At 39.5% G+C, this 15,694-nt stretch overlaps 1 protein-coding gene and 1 long non-coding RNA gene across 2 annotated transcripts in view; one reads left to right on the top strand and one right to left on the bottom strand.

Moving 5' to 3' along the window:
• LOC106082742 (probable G-protein coupled receptor CG31760) overlaps positions 1 to 15,694 on the bottom strand; it is a 172,821-nt gene that overhangs the window by 118,194 nt on the left and 38,933 nt on the right. The gene's annotated exons all lie outside the window — the stretch shown is intronic.
• LOC106088895 (uncharacterized) lies at positions 7,495 to 8,402 on the top strand. Its single transcript, XR_001221526.2, has 2 exons — positions 7,495 to 7,972; positions 8,033 to 8,402. It is a non-coding gene; the product is annotated as an uncharacterized LOC106088895 (long non-coding RNA).

Below are 15,694 nucleotides of genomic sequence, written 5' to 3'. Positions count from 1 at the left end.
GACTCAATTTTGAATACCATATTCGTATTCTACTCTCCACTACATTTCATTTGATACCTATATTGTCCTGATCGGCCCACTTTTGATTTTGGGTTGTGTTTTTGGCATAAGGGGGAGGGTCCGTCTCCCTTCCGATACCAAAAAATTATATAGCCTATGTTTCCTTCCAGACCAACCTACACAATATACGTAAATTTCGAAAAAATCGGTTCTGCCCTTTTTTTGGTCTATACGGAACAAACAAACCGAGTGCCATATATCCGTGATTGGCTAATGTGCCCATTTTGGGTTTTTTTGTGGAGGTGGGGTGACCCTCTATACTTTTACATGAATTTGTATGCCAGATTCGTTATCAACTCCCTCAAACTTTTCATTTGATACCCATATTGTTCTTATCGGTCCACTTTTCATTTTAGGTCGTGTTTTTGGGGTAACGCTGGAGGTCCGCCCCTTCCGTTATCAATAAATTATAAAGCCTATTTCTACTTCCTGACCATATTCGTAATCTACTCCCGAATACCTTTCATTTGAGTCCCATATTGTTATGATCGTCAAATAAACCTATTTTTATTGGTTTTTGTGGCTGGGGCGGCCCCACAGGTACTTGGACCCAACTTTTATTATGAAATTCGTACTTGAATCCCATATTGTCCCGATTGGTCCACTTTTATTATATAATTTATCCAGATTAGGTAGAAATTTTCGGGAGATCGCATAATATGAAGGCTTTTTTATGCTGGAAAATTTAAGTTTTCTTGAGCACTGGAATTCGGTCGAAACGCTTACATTATGTTACGACTGGTCAAGAAATCCACCATAGGATGTGGGGTATACTTATTTTGTCATGCCGTTTGTAACACATTAAAATATTGATCTAAGACCCAACATTGTATATATAATCTTGAACGTCTTGACATTCTAGTCGATTTAGCCATGTCGGTCCGCCTGTCCGTCATTCTGTCTGTCTGTTGAAAGCACGCTAACCTTCAAAGGCATAAAGCTAGCCAAGCTTGCAATTTTTTACCAAATACTTCCCATTAGTGTAGGTCGTTTGGGATTGTAAATAAGCCGATATGGCCCATTTATATTTTGATATAGCTGCCATATAAACCGATCTCGGATCTTGACTTCTTGAGCCTCTAGGGGGCGCAATTCGTATCCGATTTGGCTGAAACTTTTGTACGATGTGTTTTGTTAAGAATTCCAATAACTGTGCCCATGAACATTCCATTAAGAAACAGGGGCAAACTTCTCACATATCAATGAGTGCAGTCCGATTCAAGTTTAAGCTCAATGATAAGGGGCCTCCTTTTCATAGCCAAGTCCGAACGGCATGCCGCAGTGCGACACCTCTTTGGAGAGAAGTTTTACGTGGCATAATACCTCACAAATGTTGCTAGCATTGGGGGTAGAAAACCAACGATGAAAATTTTTTCTGATGGTCTCGCCAGAATTTGAACCCAGGCGTTCAGCGTCATAGGCGGACACGCTAACCCTGCGCTACGGTGGCCTCTACAGCCTTTAAAGACCAAATCGGATGGAAGATACAAATGGGAGGCATATCTAAATCTGAACCGATTTTTATGAAATTTTGCACACATATGAGGGCGTCAAATGAAACACCTGGTGCCAAATTTTGTAAAGATCGGACCAAAATTATGGCTTCTACAGCCTTTAAAGGCCATATCGGATGAGAGATATATATGGGAGCTATATCTAAATCTGAACCGATTTCAAAATCCATAGCGTTCGTCCTTGGGCCAAACAAGAGATTTGTGCAAAATTTCATGATAGTCGGACAATAAATGAGACCTATAACTTGATCACAAGAATACATGAACAGACAGACGGACCGACGGACATATATAAATCGAATCAGGAAGTGATTCTAAGCCGATCGGTATAATTATAAATAGGTCTAGCTCTTCTCCTTCTAAGAGTTGCAAACAAATGCACAAAGTTATAATATCCTGTACCACAGTGGTGGTGGATATGGGTGCGTATGACTTCTATTCTGCAATAATGTTCAAAATGTCATACGCCATACGCCACCATGGTCACACATGTTCCATATCAAAATAAGAGGAAGCAAAAATCAATTGACCAGTGTTTAAAATTCTTTCTTATTCACTTAATTATTACAGTTATTACGAATTGAGACCTCTAGAGGCTCAAGAAGTCAAGACCCAAGATCGGTTTATATGGCAGCTATATCAAAACATGGACCAATTTGGCCCATTTACAATCCCAACCGACCTGCTTATAAGAAGTATTTGTGCAAACAAAATTTAAAGCAGGTAGCTTTACTCCTTCAAAAATTAACGAGCTTTCGACAGACAGAGGGACGGATGGACGGACGAACGCACATGGCTAGTTTGAGTTAAAATGTCACTACGATCAAGAATATATATAATTTACGGGGTCATAGACGCATATTTCGAGGTGTTACAAACTGAATGACGAAATTAGTATACACCCATCTCATGGTGGAGGGTATAATAATGTCAACATCTTTAGCTTTTTTAAAAATGGCTTCATTTTCAATATGAAAAATATTTTTTTTGTAAAAAATTTGGAAAATTTCCAAAAAAATTTCTTCTATTCATTTCAAGTTGTCATAAACTTTGGCCATAAATGCATTATCACTTTCTTTCCATTTTCACAAAGCGGAAGTATAAAGAAAATATATTTTAAGACCAATATGGCCAATTTGTATACCCTCCACCATAGGATGGGGGTATACTAACTTCGTCATTCTGTTTGTAACTACTCGAAATATTCGTCTGAGACCCCATATATTCTTGATTGTCGTGATATTTTATGTCGATTTATCCCTGTCCCTCCGACTCGCCGAAAATGGTCTGCATCGGTCCATAACCTGATACAGCTGTCATAAAAACCGATCTCCCGATTTTATTTCTTGAGCCCCTATATGACGCAATGTTTATCCGATGTTGCACAATGACTTGTGCTATAGTCTCCAGTATCCAAACCAAGTTAGGCCCGGATCGTTCAATAACCTGATATAGCTCCCATATAAACCGATCTCCCGATTTGACTTCTTGATCCCCTGGAAGCCTCAATTTTCATGCGATTTGGATGAAATTTTGCACATCTCTTATGACATTAAACAACTGTGTTAAGTACGGTTCAAATCGGTTTATAACCTGATCTAGGTCCAATATAAACCGATCTACCGATTTGACTTCTTGAGCCCCTAGAAGCCACAATTTTTGTCCGATTTGACTGAAATTTTGCACATGGTGTTCCCTTATGACATCCAACAACTTCAGCACCTGGGAGCTGCAATTTTCGCCGATTTGATTGAAATTTTGCACATAGTGTTATGTTATGACTTTCAACAGCTGTGCCAAGTACGATTCAAATCGGTCAAGAACCTGATATAGCTCTCATATAAACCTATCTCCAGATTTGATTTCTTGATCCCCTGGAAGCCGCAATTTTTGTCCGATTTGACTGAAGTTTTTTATATAGTGTTCTGTTATGACTTCCAACAACTGTAGCAAGTTCCGTCCAAATCGGTCAAAAAGCCTGATGTAGCTCCCATAGAAACCGATCTCCCGATTTGACTTCTTGAGCCTCTGGAAGACTCAATTTTCATCCGATTTGGGTGACATTTTGCACATTGTTTTCTGTTATGACTTCCAAAAACTGTGCCAAGTACGATTTTAATCAGTCTATAACCTGATATAGCTCCCATATAAGCCGATCTCTTCTTGAGCCCCTGAAAGCCGCAATTTTAATCCGATTTGGCTTTGACTGGAACACATATTGTTCTGTTACGACTTCCAACATCTATGCCAAGTACGGTCCAAATCGGTATAAAACATAATATAGCTCCCATAGAAACCGATTTCCCGATTTCACTTCTTGAGCCCTTACAAGCCGCGATTTTTATCCGATTTGGGTAAAATTTTGCATATAGTGTTTTGTTATGACTTTCAACAACTGTGACCAGTACGGTCCAAATCGGTCTATATCCAGATATAGCTCTCATATTTTAGCAGAATCCATGGGATTCCCAAAATTCGACCCGGTCGAACTAGTACTCTTTTACCTGTTTTAACTAATTATCCATAACCGTGCAAAAAACTTGACAAATGAGATCTATGGTGGAGGGCATATAAGTTTCGGCTCGGCCGAGGTTAGCATGCTTTTACTTGTTCCTTTACCATGTGTCTTAGTAAAGCCTTAACAAACCAAGTCCGTTCGTTTTTTACTTTGGGTAAAACCGAATTTAGTTTCACAAGGCCTGGCTGCAAACGATTTTGTTCTTTTATAGTTAGAAATAAAAATAAAAGCTTGTCACAAAAAATTTCTTTGACATAACTTGAAAAATTAACACACACACACACAATGTAAAGGACTCCAGTTTCAATTTGATATTAACTGGTGTTTTTTTTTGGATATCTTCACAAGGCATGAGTGATTTAGCCGTAAAAATGAGTGGAGAAGTGCCTTAGGGTATTTTGACACACTCACACTCAGATACGCATCTCTACGCACAAACGCATATAAATTCTCATACACACAAGTGAAGATGTTAACTTTTTTCTCCAAAATTTCTCCACAACTGGGTCATCATATGCGGCAATACGATTATTATACGCTCCACCATAGCATGGGGGTATACTTACAACTTCATTAGGTTTGTGACATATCGAAATATTGATCTGGGACCCTACAAGACATATATTATCCTGATAGTCTTGACATTCTAAGTCGATTTAGACAAGTTAGTCCGTCTGTCTGTCGAAATCAAATCGGTTCATTATCGGATATAGCTGTCATATAAACCGATGTCGGATCTTGGCTTCTTGGGTCTCTGGAAGGCGTCATTATTATCCGATTTGGCTGAAATCTTGTATAACTACTTCTCCTGTGACCTTTAATATGCATGCCAAATATGATTCGAATGGGCCCCAATACCATGGCAATTTCTATCCATTATGCTTTGTTTGCCTATTAAGAGATACTGGGCAAAGACTTGGCAAATGCGATCCATGGTGTAGGGTATTTAAGATTCGGTCCGGTCGAACTCAGCACGCTTTTATTTGTTTTTTATATGGCTTTGTGCGAGTGAACGGCAAGTGTATTTGTATGTGTCCCCATTCCATTTAGTATCCTTCCATATGTCCATTTTCGGTGTGTACATAAATATGTTGCACATGTGCGTGTGTTGATAAGGTTTGTGAAAACTTTTTTCCACTTGAAAGTACACTTCACTTTCGCCATCACACAGAGGGTTGTACTAACATTGGTTGCTGTGAAAACATTTATGTCCTTTTTCAAAAGAAAGGAATCGTTTCTTTGATATGATCTCAATGAAGTTAATACGAGCATAAAGTGGAAGTGCGTTAAAGTAATTTTTATGAAGAAACGAAGGCTGTTTTTTGAATGTTATTTTTTCTTACTCATCGACCTTCAAAAGTTGGCCGCCTCCATGCTTATTTGTAGAAAAAAGAAAGGAAACCTATCCTGTCGGTACCATCAGTTTGATTGGTTGGCCTATTGAAGAAGAAAAAAAAACCTGATTGTGTTGTAGATTATCATAGCGCCGCAATATGACGTTTCAATAAACTTCTTGATGTGTAGGTGATTGTGAATTCTTTTTGTGTTATGGTATTAGTTCCAATTTGTAATTATGGAACATATTGTTTAGATAGATTTTATAAAGTGTATGTATTGTCAAGGAATGATTGCTTCTGGTGAAACACAAATGCAATGGAATTATTTTTAAAGGATTTGTTTTGAAATGTTTTTGGCAAGTTGCCTAAAAATAGAAAAATCAAGTAAAAGCGCGCTTAGTTTGGCTGGGCCGCATGCAAAACACAAAGTGGATAGGCCCCATAAACATCATTAAGGATGTCAAATCTGACGATTGAAAATGTCATCATATAGGAGAAAACGTAAACAAAGAATGAATGTAAAAAGAGAACAAGTTGACATCCTCAATGCCAAGTACTGCCAAATATTAAAAAAAAGTATATCGGCTGATCGCTTGGCTTAACCTTATTCAGTGAATCCTGGCCCGGCACCCAAAGGATGTGGATTGTGCCATTCTCAGGGAAGGCCTCCTCATTCTTGCACTGCAAGACTGTTAGGTTACCTTACCGCCCGGGTTGTTATTGCTCTTATGGCAAGTTTCACACTCGACTTCCTCGCATTAGCCCCACACCACCTCACGCATTCTGTTATCGGATCACCGTCTGCAAGACCCTATTATGGTTAGGTAGTCTAAAACAGATCTCACTCCCTGGGTTCTCAATGTAGACCTCCAGGCCACTCTGTTCTCTAGCTTTGATCCATCCGTGTAACATGATCTTTCAGATGGGTTCCATCAATCCAAGACTGTGCCGCTGGCAGCAGTGACTCGCACTCGACTTTAGGAGTCGTCGCAGGTATCCGATCGGAAGCTTCTTCTATTCCTCTCAGGTTTCCTATCATCGCCTCGATTACAACGCAATGGTGTGACCTGCTCATATCCTCTATCCATTCTCCCATCGCTTAAGTCTCATAGCCGCAATGGCTGCCTCACACTTAATGTGTATGCCTATGGGTCGAATATCTAGAGTAGTCTCCAGTTCCTCAGTGAGCGTGGCCCTCATCGCTCCGCCTTTGCCACGACAACATGTTCTCTGAACCTGTTTTATTATCCTAACGTTGCAGTTTTCCTCCAATGTCGTCCACGAAAAGACTGAGGGGGAACTAAGTATTGGTCAAATCACTCTCCTGCAGAGTCAGTGGACTATCCTCGGATTCACGCCCCATTTCGAGTCTAGTGCGCAACATCTGTGAGCCTCCTCGGTACGCTCCTATATATTACACTTCACATTCAGTTTCCTGTCCAAGATCACTCCTAAATATTTGACATTTTCGGATATCGAAATCCTTTTATTGAGGAAACGTGGTGCTTTAAATTATTCCACCTTTGTTTTCCTCGTAAACAAGCAGATTTCGGTCTTTTCTTGTTTAATATTGAGACTCATAGGTCTAGCCTAGTCATATGCCATCTGCAGGACTCTTTCGGCTTTTCTGCATAGCTCGTTCGTACTTAGCTCGTTCGTATTAGAAGTATTACCCCTTAGAAGTATTTAAATATCGTATCGTATCGGGTTCAAGCTCTCCTCAGTCAGCATCCATAATAGTTTATTCATTGTGGTCAACCATAGGAGTGGCGATGAAAATTTGTATCATGTGGAAAATGCAAATTTTGTCTTAAGGAAACAATATTTAACAATCTCTTAAGAAAAATTTTCATTAGAATTTTGTGTTAAGAAACAAATTTTATTAAAATTTAGTCCTTAACAAATGTTCTTAAATTTTTTTCTTAAAAAAATGTCATTGAAATTTAGTTCAAAAAACTCTTTTAAATTTTGTTAAAAAAATCATTCAAATTTTGCGTTTGGAAAAAATGTCATTTAATTGTTATGTTTTGGAAAAAATTTCATTAAAATTTGTTGCATAAGGAAAAGTTTCATTTAAATTTGGTTTTAAAAGATTGCATTGAAATTTTGCTTTTGGAAAAATGTTATTAAAATCTTGCCTCTAAATACAATTTACCGTACATATTTTTGGACTCATAGAGGAAATTTTTGTGAAAAATAATGATAAGATCGGTTGATAAAAGCGCTTGCAAAGGCTCTTGAAGTGCAAATTGGCCGACACATATACATGGGAGCTATAACTAACTCTGAATCGATTTTTATGCAATTCACCAGTGATAAGAACTACGCCCTTTATAGTCTTAACAAATGAAGTCGGATGAACGGTTTATATAGGGGCTTTTTTAGTTCTGACAATACTTGGTTTATATGTTGGAGTTTATAAAAATTTCACTTGATCTCTTCATATGGCAGCTATATGAGGTGATATTCCCAACCAATGGTTTATTCCGCCTCCCTTTTGGATAAAATACCTTGTCGCATTCTTACTGTTCAATGGCAAAATAGTAAGCCATACCTTGACTTTGGTTCTCTTCCATTTTTTAAGCGCTAATCTTTATTTCAAGGTTAATTTTAGTGCTTGGCCTTTCAAAATATCAAGCATAACTGGATTTACATTTTATTTCGCCATTTTTGCAAAATGACTGTCATTAAATTTTGATGACAATTTTTGGTCAAACCATTAACATAAGTATCGAATAACAATAAATTATCTATAAATTGTGGACATTAAATGAGTCTCTATCACCAGGCGTTGAACAGAGAAGAAGCCGGAGGCACTTTGGGGGTAAACAATACACAATGCCTTCTTCCGTGGTGGAAGTCAGTGCCAACGCCATTTTCCCTTAGGATAACAGGATGTCACGAAGAAATGCTTTAGAAATTTTCAAATTTTTTCAACTGCGGAATTTAAAGACCTCATTCAATATGATGTAATTTAATATTTTATTTTAGAGGGTTGGGTTTTGGGTGGCGTTGGGTATATGTGATACCTAATAGAAGATGACCATTGGGCTGGCCCCGAGCTATTAAAGAAACGTTTTTTGCTGTGTTGTGGAAGGTTTTTTCTTACAAAAAGGGAAGTCTATAACTCTGAATCGTTTTCATTTTGATCCCTATAAGCAAATCTTCTGCTGAATTTCATTGAAATCGATTCAGATTCGGAGATATGTTCATAGACATAATTTGCCTCCACTAAGAACACTCCATATTGAAGAGGGGTGCATACTAGCTTCCTCATTTTGTGTGTATCACTGGCAAAATCGAAAGCATGTAAAATTTCGCTAGAACTGTTAGTGGGTTGGGATTGTAGACAAGTCGAAATCGATCGATCAATTATTTTACTAGTTGACGTGCAGATTTAGTTCATGACTCTGGTTTCCTTACCTTACCTAACCAACCAAACTGTGTTTAAAAGAATGTGATTGCAGCTGGTTAGTCTCCCGTGTATGAATTTGAAATGTGAAGGATTAATTGGAGCCCATGCTTTTGACATTGGTCAAAATGATTATTTTTCCTTTGTGACTTAATTTAGTGCTGCTCCTCTAAATCTTTTCTAGAGCGAAACGGAGTATGTTAAATGAATATTATCCCCAAAAGATATTTGTATTAGTCGATAGCAGGCTAAGTCTATCTACTGTCATGCTTAGGTAAGGTTAAGTTAAAAGTGGGTGCTAATATTAATCCGCCCCATGCCATGCTATCACTTGCCCCACCTATGAGTCCAGTCCTGCGCAGTTCTATGTGTCCCCTTATGATACCGAAAGCTATGACCCCTTTCTTATTTCATTTCAATAATAGCCTCGTTTTCTTACAATCCGGATCTACCCATAGGATTTTCGTGTTCCTACCGACAGTTTTGCTGTTCCACAGTGTTACATGGGCGTTTGTCGCCGACGCCCTTAACTCGGAACCCGAAAGGCTTCGGGTTAACCAAGTTTATTGACACCAGTTTTTTGGCCTTCACTGCCCTTGCAGCAGTGTCTCGCACACGACCTCGAGTATCGTCTCAGGTATCCGGTCGGAGACCCCCTTCCACTCCTTCCGGGTTTCTTATCGTCATGTATATGGGTTGGATATCTAGAATAGTCTCCAGTGTCCTAATGGGCGTGGTCCTTATAGCCCCGCCTATACCAAGACAACGTGTTCTCTAAAGGTTTTGCATGATCCTTACGCTACATTTTTTTTCTAGCGCTCCTGTGGCGGCAGTGGACTATCCTCGGATTTAGGCCCTATTTCGAACATACTGGCCCTCAACATAGTCGTCAAAATCTGTGAGCCTTCTCGGTACGCTCTTTAATGTAGGACTTCCAATTCAGTTTTCGTCCAAGGTATCTCCTAAGTACTTGCTTGTCAGATATGGAAATTGTTTTGTTGAGGGAATGTGTTGCATCAAATTGGCCCACCTTTGTTTTCCTCTTGAATAGGCAGATTTATGTCTTTTCTGGGTTAACATTGAGACCACTAATTCTAGCCCAGCCATCTCCAATACTTTTTCGACTTTTCTGCGTAGCTAGTTCGGATCCTTACCTCTTAGAAGTTTTATATTATCGTCCCGGCACGGGATAGCTATGAGCATCAGACAGGCTGAAACATTGAGCTCCAATTTGTGTGGTGTTCATTGCTGTCACGAGAAGCATAGCTGCGAGCTACTGGGCGCGTCCACAAGTTGCGGATAGTGGAATGCTCCATACGGAGTAGTTGCTATGGCAGTCGCGGACAATCAGTGGTATCGAGTGGAGCGTCACAGAGAGAGGCCGGGCGGCACCGGCTCTCGCACAAGTACTGAGTGTCTATGATGCTCGATATGACAATGCCAGTTATTGGCGCCTTTAATAACCAATGGTTACCCTGTTCCCGCGGCGATCGGTCCTTTGCACCGGAACGAGCTTGGTGACCTACAGGAGCTGGAAGAGGATCGCCAACTCCACATAAGTCGTCATCCATAAGAGTGGCGATTAAATGCCATCCTATGACACTTTATATACCCTCCACCATAAGATAGGGGTAGACTTATTTCGTCATTTCGTTTGTAGGACCCTATAACGTATATATATATATATATATATATATATATATATATATATATATATATATATATATATATATATATATATATATATATATATATATATATATATATATTCTTGATGGTCATAACATATTAAGACGATTTAGCCATGTCCGTCCGTCTGTCTGACTGTCCGACTGTTCGTCCGTCAGTTTGTCCGCCATACGTCCCCCCTCACGACTGTCTGTCGAAACCACGCTAACTTTCGAAAAAGTGTAGCTATGCGCTTCAAATCTTGCACATATATTTGTTATTAGTGTAGGTCGGTTGGTATTGTAAATGGGCCGAATCGATCCATTTTTTATAGGGTATATAAGATTCGTCCCGGCCGAACTTTTACTCTTTTACTTGTTTTTTCTTCTTTATGTCATAGAATTAATCCACATGTTCCTTAGCATATAGTTTATCCCCTCTCTAAGGATCCACCCGCATCGAAAGATTCTTCTATTTTATGCATAACCTCGTGCAGGGCAGTCCCCTGCTCTTTATTTTGGTATCCGGATTGTGAATAGAAAGGACTTAAGGCTTATAGGTCCATAGGGCTTTTGGTGTTGCATAACTTGCTTTGCCGGGCATGGGTACAAATACCACACTTGAGTCCTGCCAGGCTTTCGTAGTCTGATCGGACTTCGAATCCGATCTACTCGTTCGCGGATTACAGCAACCTCTGTCATTCATTTTCATTAGACCACAGGCCGAGTCTTCGAGAGATTGAAGACAGGAGGCGGATTATGGGCAAACACTCTGCCAGGATTTGCAGGCCATTTCTGAGTGGGGCCGAAGATGGAATATAACTCGTATGTATGGGCCGGAGCTCCAAAATCATCCTTGGAGCTGCTTGAATGTGTCCATAGGCACGCGTTGGTGTTGATTGGAGATGGTAGGGTATTCAACTCTTTTGTTTTCCTCGAACATCTTCGAAATGTGGGTTGTGTGGCTCTATACTACCGATTTTTCCACGGTATGTGTTCTTCGGAAATCAGTCTTTTTATTTCTGACTTGAGGTTGTTTGTCAGAAATACAAAATTTTCTAGAAGCGGTCACCGGTTTGTAATCGATTGGCCAGTTGATCGGACTATGTACTACAGAGACAATTCGTTTTTCGTAAGAACGGTTCGTATGTGGAATCGACTTCCGGCAGATGTTTTTCCCGCTACTTACGACATCCAGAAATTTAAAGCAAGTGTCAATAAACAATACTGCCTACTATCCTATCCTTAACTATACTCTCCAACGCAATGCACTGCATATATTGGGAACATCCCCTGCGTGTTGGTTGATTGAAAAATAAAAAAAAATATGCAAGTCCTGGGTACACGGTGAAAATAGTGGCCAGATGGGGAAAACTTCTATTGGGTCCAGATGATTTAAATGGTTGGAAGCTCCTCAAGGCTTCCTTTGCCATAAATTCTGTATTGATAAACCTTCGATTAACTCCGGTGTCTTCGCGAGTCCCATCGTATCCTGTAAAAAATGCGTTTTCATCAAAAACCTCCACATGTCCCCCATTGTCACTGCTCTCACTCTCATATCAACTACTAATTTTCAGTTTGGGCATGGATGTTTGAGAAAAGTTTTTTCATCTTGCGGCGTCATTAACGCTGTCGACCTGTTCACAAAAAAGTTCTGTTGTAAATGTTGCCCGAATGGATAAAGAAGCTCCATAAAAGAAGTCCTTTGAAGGTGGCCATAATAGAAAACGCAAAGGGGGGAAACCAAACTCCGATGGATTGATCAAGTGAAAAAGACATCTCGAAACTAGGTTCGGAGATTGGAGAAGGAGCCAATCTCTGTTCATTAAAGTAAAATAAAGCTCTGTTATAAAGTCTTCGGACTCTTTCCCAATGTTGCTAATCAATTACATAGCAGCCGGTTGTACCAACAGGAATGACAATGACAGGAATGACCATCAGCAAGGGCTGCCACAACCACTTGTTGCGAGTCTTACCGGTCATCCAGGGTTTTTCTTGGGTTGACAACTATCTTCGAAATACCCCAGTCGTAATCCTGTTGATATTGTCGTCAATGACTTTTATGCTTGAACAATTCTTGATCAAGCCTTCCTCTGGGTAGTCTTCCAAATTTTGTCCAGTGTGATTTTCCGTATTCGGCGCTGGTCGTGCTATTCAAAAACCTAATGTAGCGATGGTTTGAAAAAAAGTGCTCCATGGAGATCCTCCAATGCTGAATCTCATCGATTAGATTTCTCGAACATATTTCCACATCTAAAACCATCTTTCTGATCCTATAAACAAAGGTACTGTCATACTCTACATTTTCCTAGGAATGCAGCCTTTTTATACCCACCACCGAAGTATGGGGGTGTATTCATTTTGTCATTCCGTTAGCAATACATCGAAATATGCGTTAGCGACCTTATAAAGTATATATATTTTTGATCGTCGTAAATATCTAAGACGATCTAGACATATCTGTCCGTCCGTCCGGTCTGTTGAAATCACGTTACAGCCTTTAAAAAAAAGATATTGAGCTGAAACTTTTCGCAGATTCTTTTTTCGTCCATAGGCAGGTTATGTTCGAAGATGGGCAATATCGGACTATATCCCCGTATAGCCCCCGAATAAACCGATCTGCCGTTTTTAGGTCTTAGGTCCATTAAAATCACATTTATTATCCGATTTAGAGAGCACAACAAGCTGATTACTGGCTTAGGTTAATATCCATAGTGGCATGTGGCGGATTAATATCTGCACCCTCTTTTCAACCTAACCTAACTTAACCTATTATCCGATTTCGCTGAGCTTTGGGGCAGTGAGTTGTGTAAGGCCTGTCGACATCCCAGTTCAATCCGAGATTGGGATTTGGCTGCCATACAGACCAATCTCTCGATTTCAGGTATTGGGGACATAAAAGGTGCATTTATTGTGTGATTTCGCCGAAATTTTGGACAGTAAGTTATGGTCGGCCCCTCTACATCCATGTTTGATTTGGCTCAGATCGGTCCAGATTTGGGTATAGGTGCCGTATATAGCGATCTCTCGATTTAAGTTCTTGGTCCCATAATAGGCGCAGTTATTGTTCAATTTCGCTGAAATTTGGGATAGCTAGTTATGTTGGAATCCTCGATATCCAGATTTGGATATAGCTGCCATATATAGCGATCTCTCGATTTAATGTTTTGGGCCCATAATATGCGCATTGTTTGTCCGATTTCGCTGAAATTTGGGATAGCGAGTTACGTTAGGATCCCAGACATCCCTACTGAATATGACCCATATCGGTGAATTTATTATCTGGTTTTGCTGAAATTAAGCACAATCCGTTGTGTTAGGATCCTCAACATCCTTGGTCAATGCGGCCTAGATCGGTCCAGATTTGTATATATCTGCCATATACCGATCTCCTGATTTCAGTTCTTAAGACCATAAAGAACATTTATTATTTGATTTCGCTGAAATTTGATATACTGGACTGTGTTAGGCTCTTCGACATTCGTGTTTAATATGGCTGAGATAGAAAGAATAACAAATTGCTCGATTTTCTGAAATTTGGTACTGTTAGCCCTGTTAAACTCTTTGATATCCGTGCTTTTTATAATTTAGGATACGTTAGTTTTAAGTGGCAGTCTGCCATCAGACTCACTTAGACATTTTCATCAATTGTGATACCACAGGAACAGAAGAAGGAAGATGCCTTCTAGTTCCCACCGTCGAACCATCCAGATCGCTTTAAAAAAATCGAATAACTTGCAAATGTTCACATCCGCTAAATCAGATAGGTTCTCAAAGAAATGAGAACCTAAAGTGGAATTCCTTCTAACTGCCAGTGCGGGACAAGCACACAGAACGTGTTCTATAGTCTTTTCTTCTTCGATGCCCTTATAACTTCTCTAAAAGTCGTTGCTGGCATTCAGTCTGTCAGCATGTTTTTCGATTAGACAGTGACCTGTCATGACGGACATAATGATTGAGACATCTGTTCTAGCCAATGACAGCAAAGCAGTAGACCTCTTGAAGTCTAGATTAGGCCACATAGTTTTGGAATGCTAAATTAGATCGGCCTTTATTTGGATATAGCTGGTACACATATAGACCGATCTCCCGATTTAAGTTGTTATGCCCATAAAAGGTGCATTTTGCATGCAATAAACACATAAGGCTTCTATTGGTTCATAAATGATGCATTTTCGCCGTATTATGACGAAAGGTGTTTATTATGAGTATATATCGGAGGTGATGGGTATCTAAAGTTCGGCCCGGCCGACATTAATGCATTTTTAATTATTATACCCTCCACCATAGGATGGGGGTATATTAATTTCGTAATTCCGTTTGTAACACCTCGAAATATGCGCCTGAGACCCCAAAAAGTATATATATTCTTGATCGTCATGTCATTTTAAGTCGATCTAACCATATCCGTCCGTCTGTCTGTCCGTCTGTCCGTCTGTATGTCGAAAGCACGCTAATTGTCGAAGTAGTAAAGCTAGCCGCTTGAAATTTTGCACAAATATTTGTTATTAGTGTAGGTCGGTTGGGATTGTAAATGGGCCTAATCGGTCCATGTTTTGATATAGCTGCCTTATAAACCGATCTTAGATCTTGACTTCTTGAGCCAATAGAGAGCGCAATTCTCATCCGATTTTGCATGAGGTGTTTTGTTATGACTTTCAATAAATGTGCTAAGTATGGCCTAAATTAGTATAGAACCTGATACAGCTGCCATATAAACCCATCTGGGATCTTATTGAGCCTCTAGAGGGCGCAATTCTCATTCGATTTGGCTGAAATTTGGTACAACGGCTTCGATTATGACCTTCAACATACATTTATAATATGATCAAAATAGATCTATAGCTTGATGTAGTTCCCATATAAACCTATCTCCCGATTTTACTTATTGAGCCCCTACAAGGCGCAATTCTTATCCGAATGAACTATTACACAATGACTTCTACAATGTTCAGCATCCATTTATGCGCCGAATTGGACTATAACTTGTTTTTTTCTAACGTGTTAACCAACCCTGACCACTTTGTTCCAGCACTCTTTGTTCTTTGCGAGATGAAATTTTTACCAAATGACTGAAGTCTTTTTGGATGACTTCTGTACCGTTGATAATCACTTTTCTCCGAATTTAGTTAATAAAGTCGCTATAATATTTGTAAGATAACTAACATCAGCTCCATAAGGCCTCT

The sequence above is a fragment of the Stomoxys calcitrans genome, chromosome 3 (assembly GCF_963082655.1).
Source record: "Stomoxys calcitrans chromosome 3, idStoCalc2.1, whole genome shotgun sequence".
In the NCBI taxonomy this organism is placed as follows: domain Eukaryota; kingdom Metazoa; phylum Arthropoda; class Insecta; order Diptera; family Muscidae; genus Stomoxys; species Stomoxys calcitrans.
This window is presented reverse-complemented; position numbering and strand designations above follow the sequence as displayed.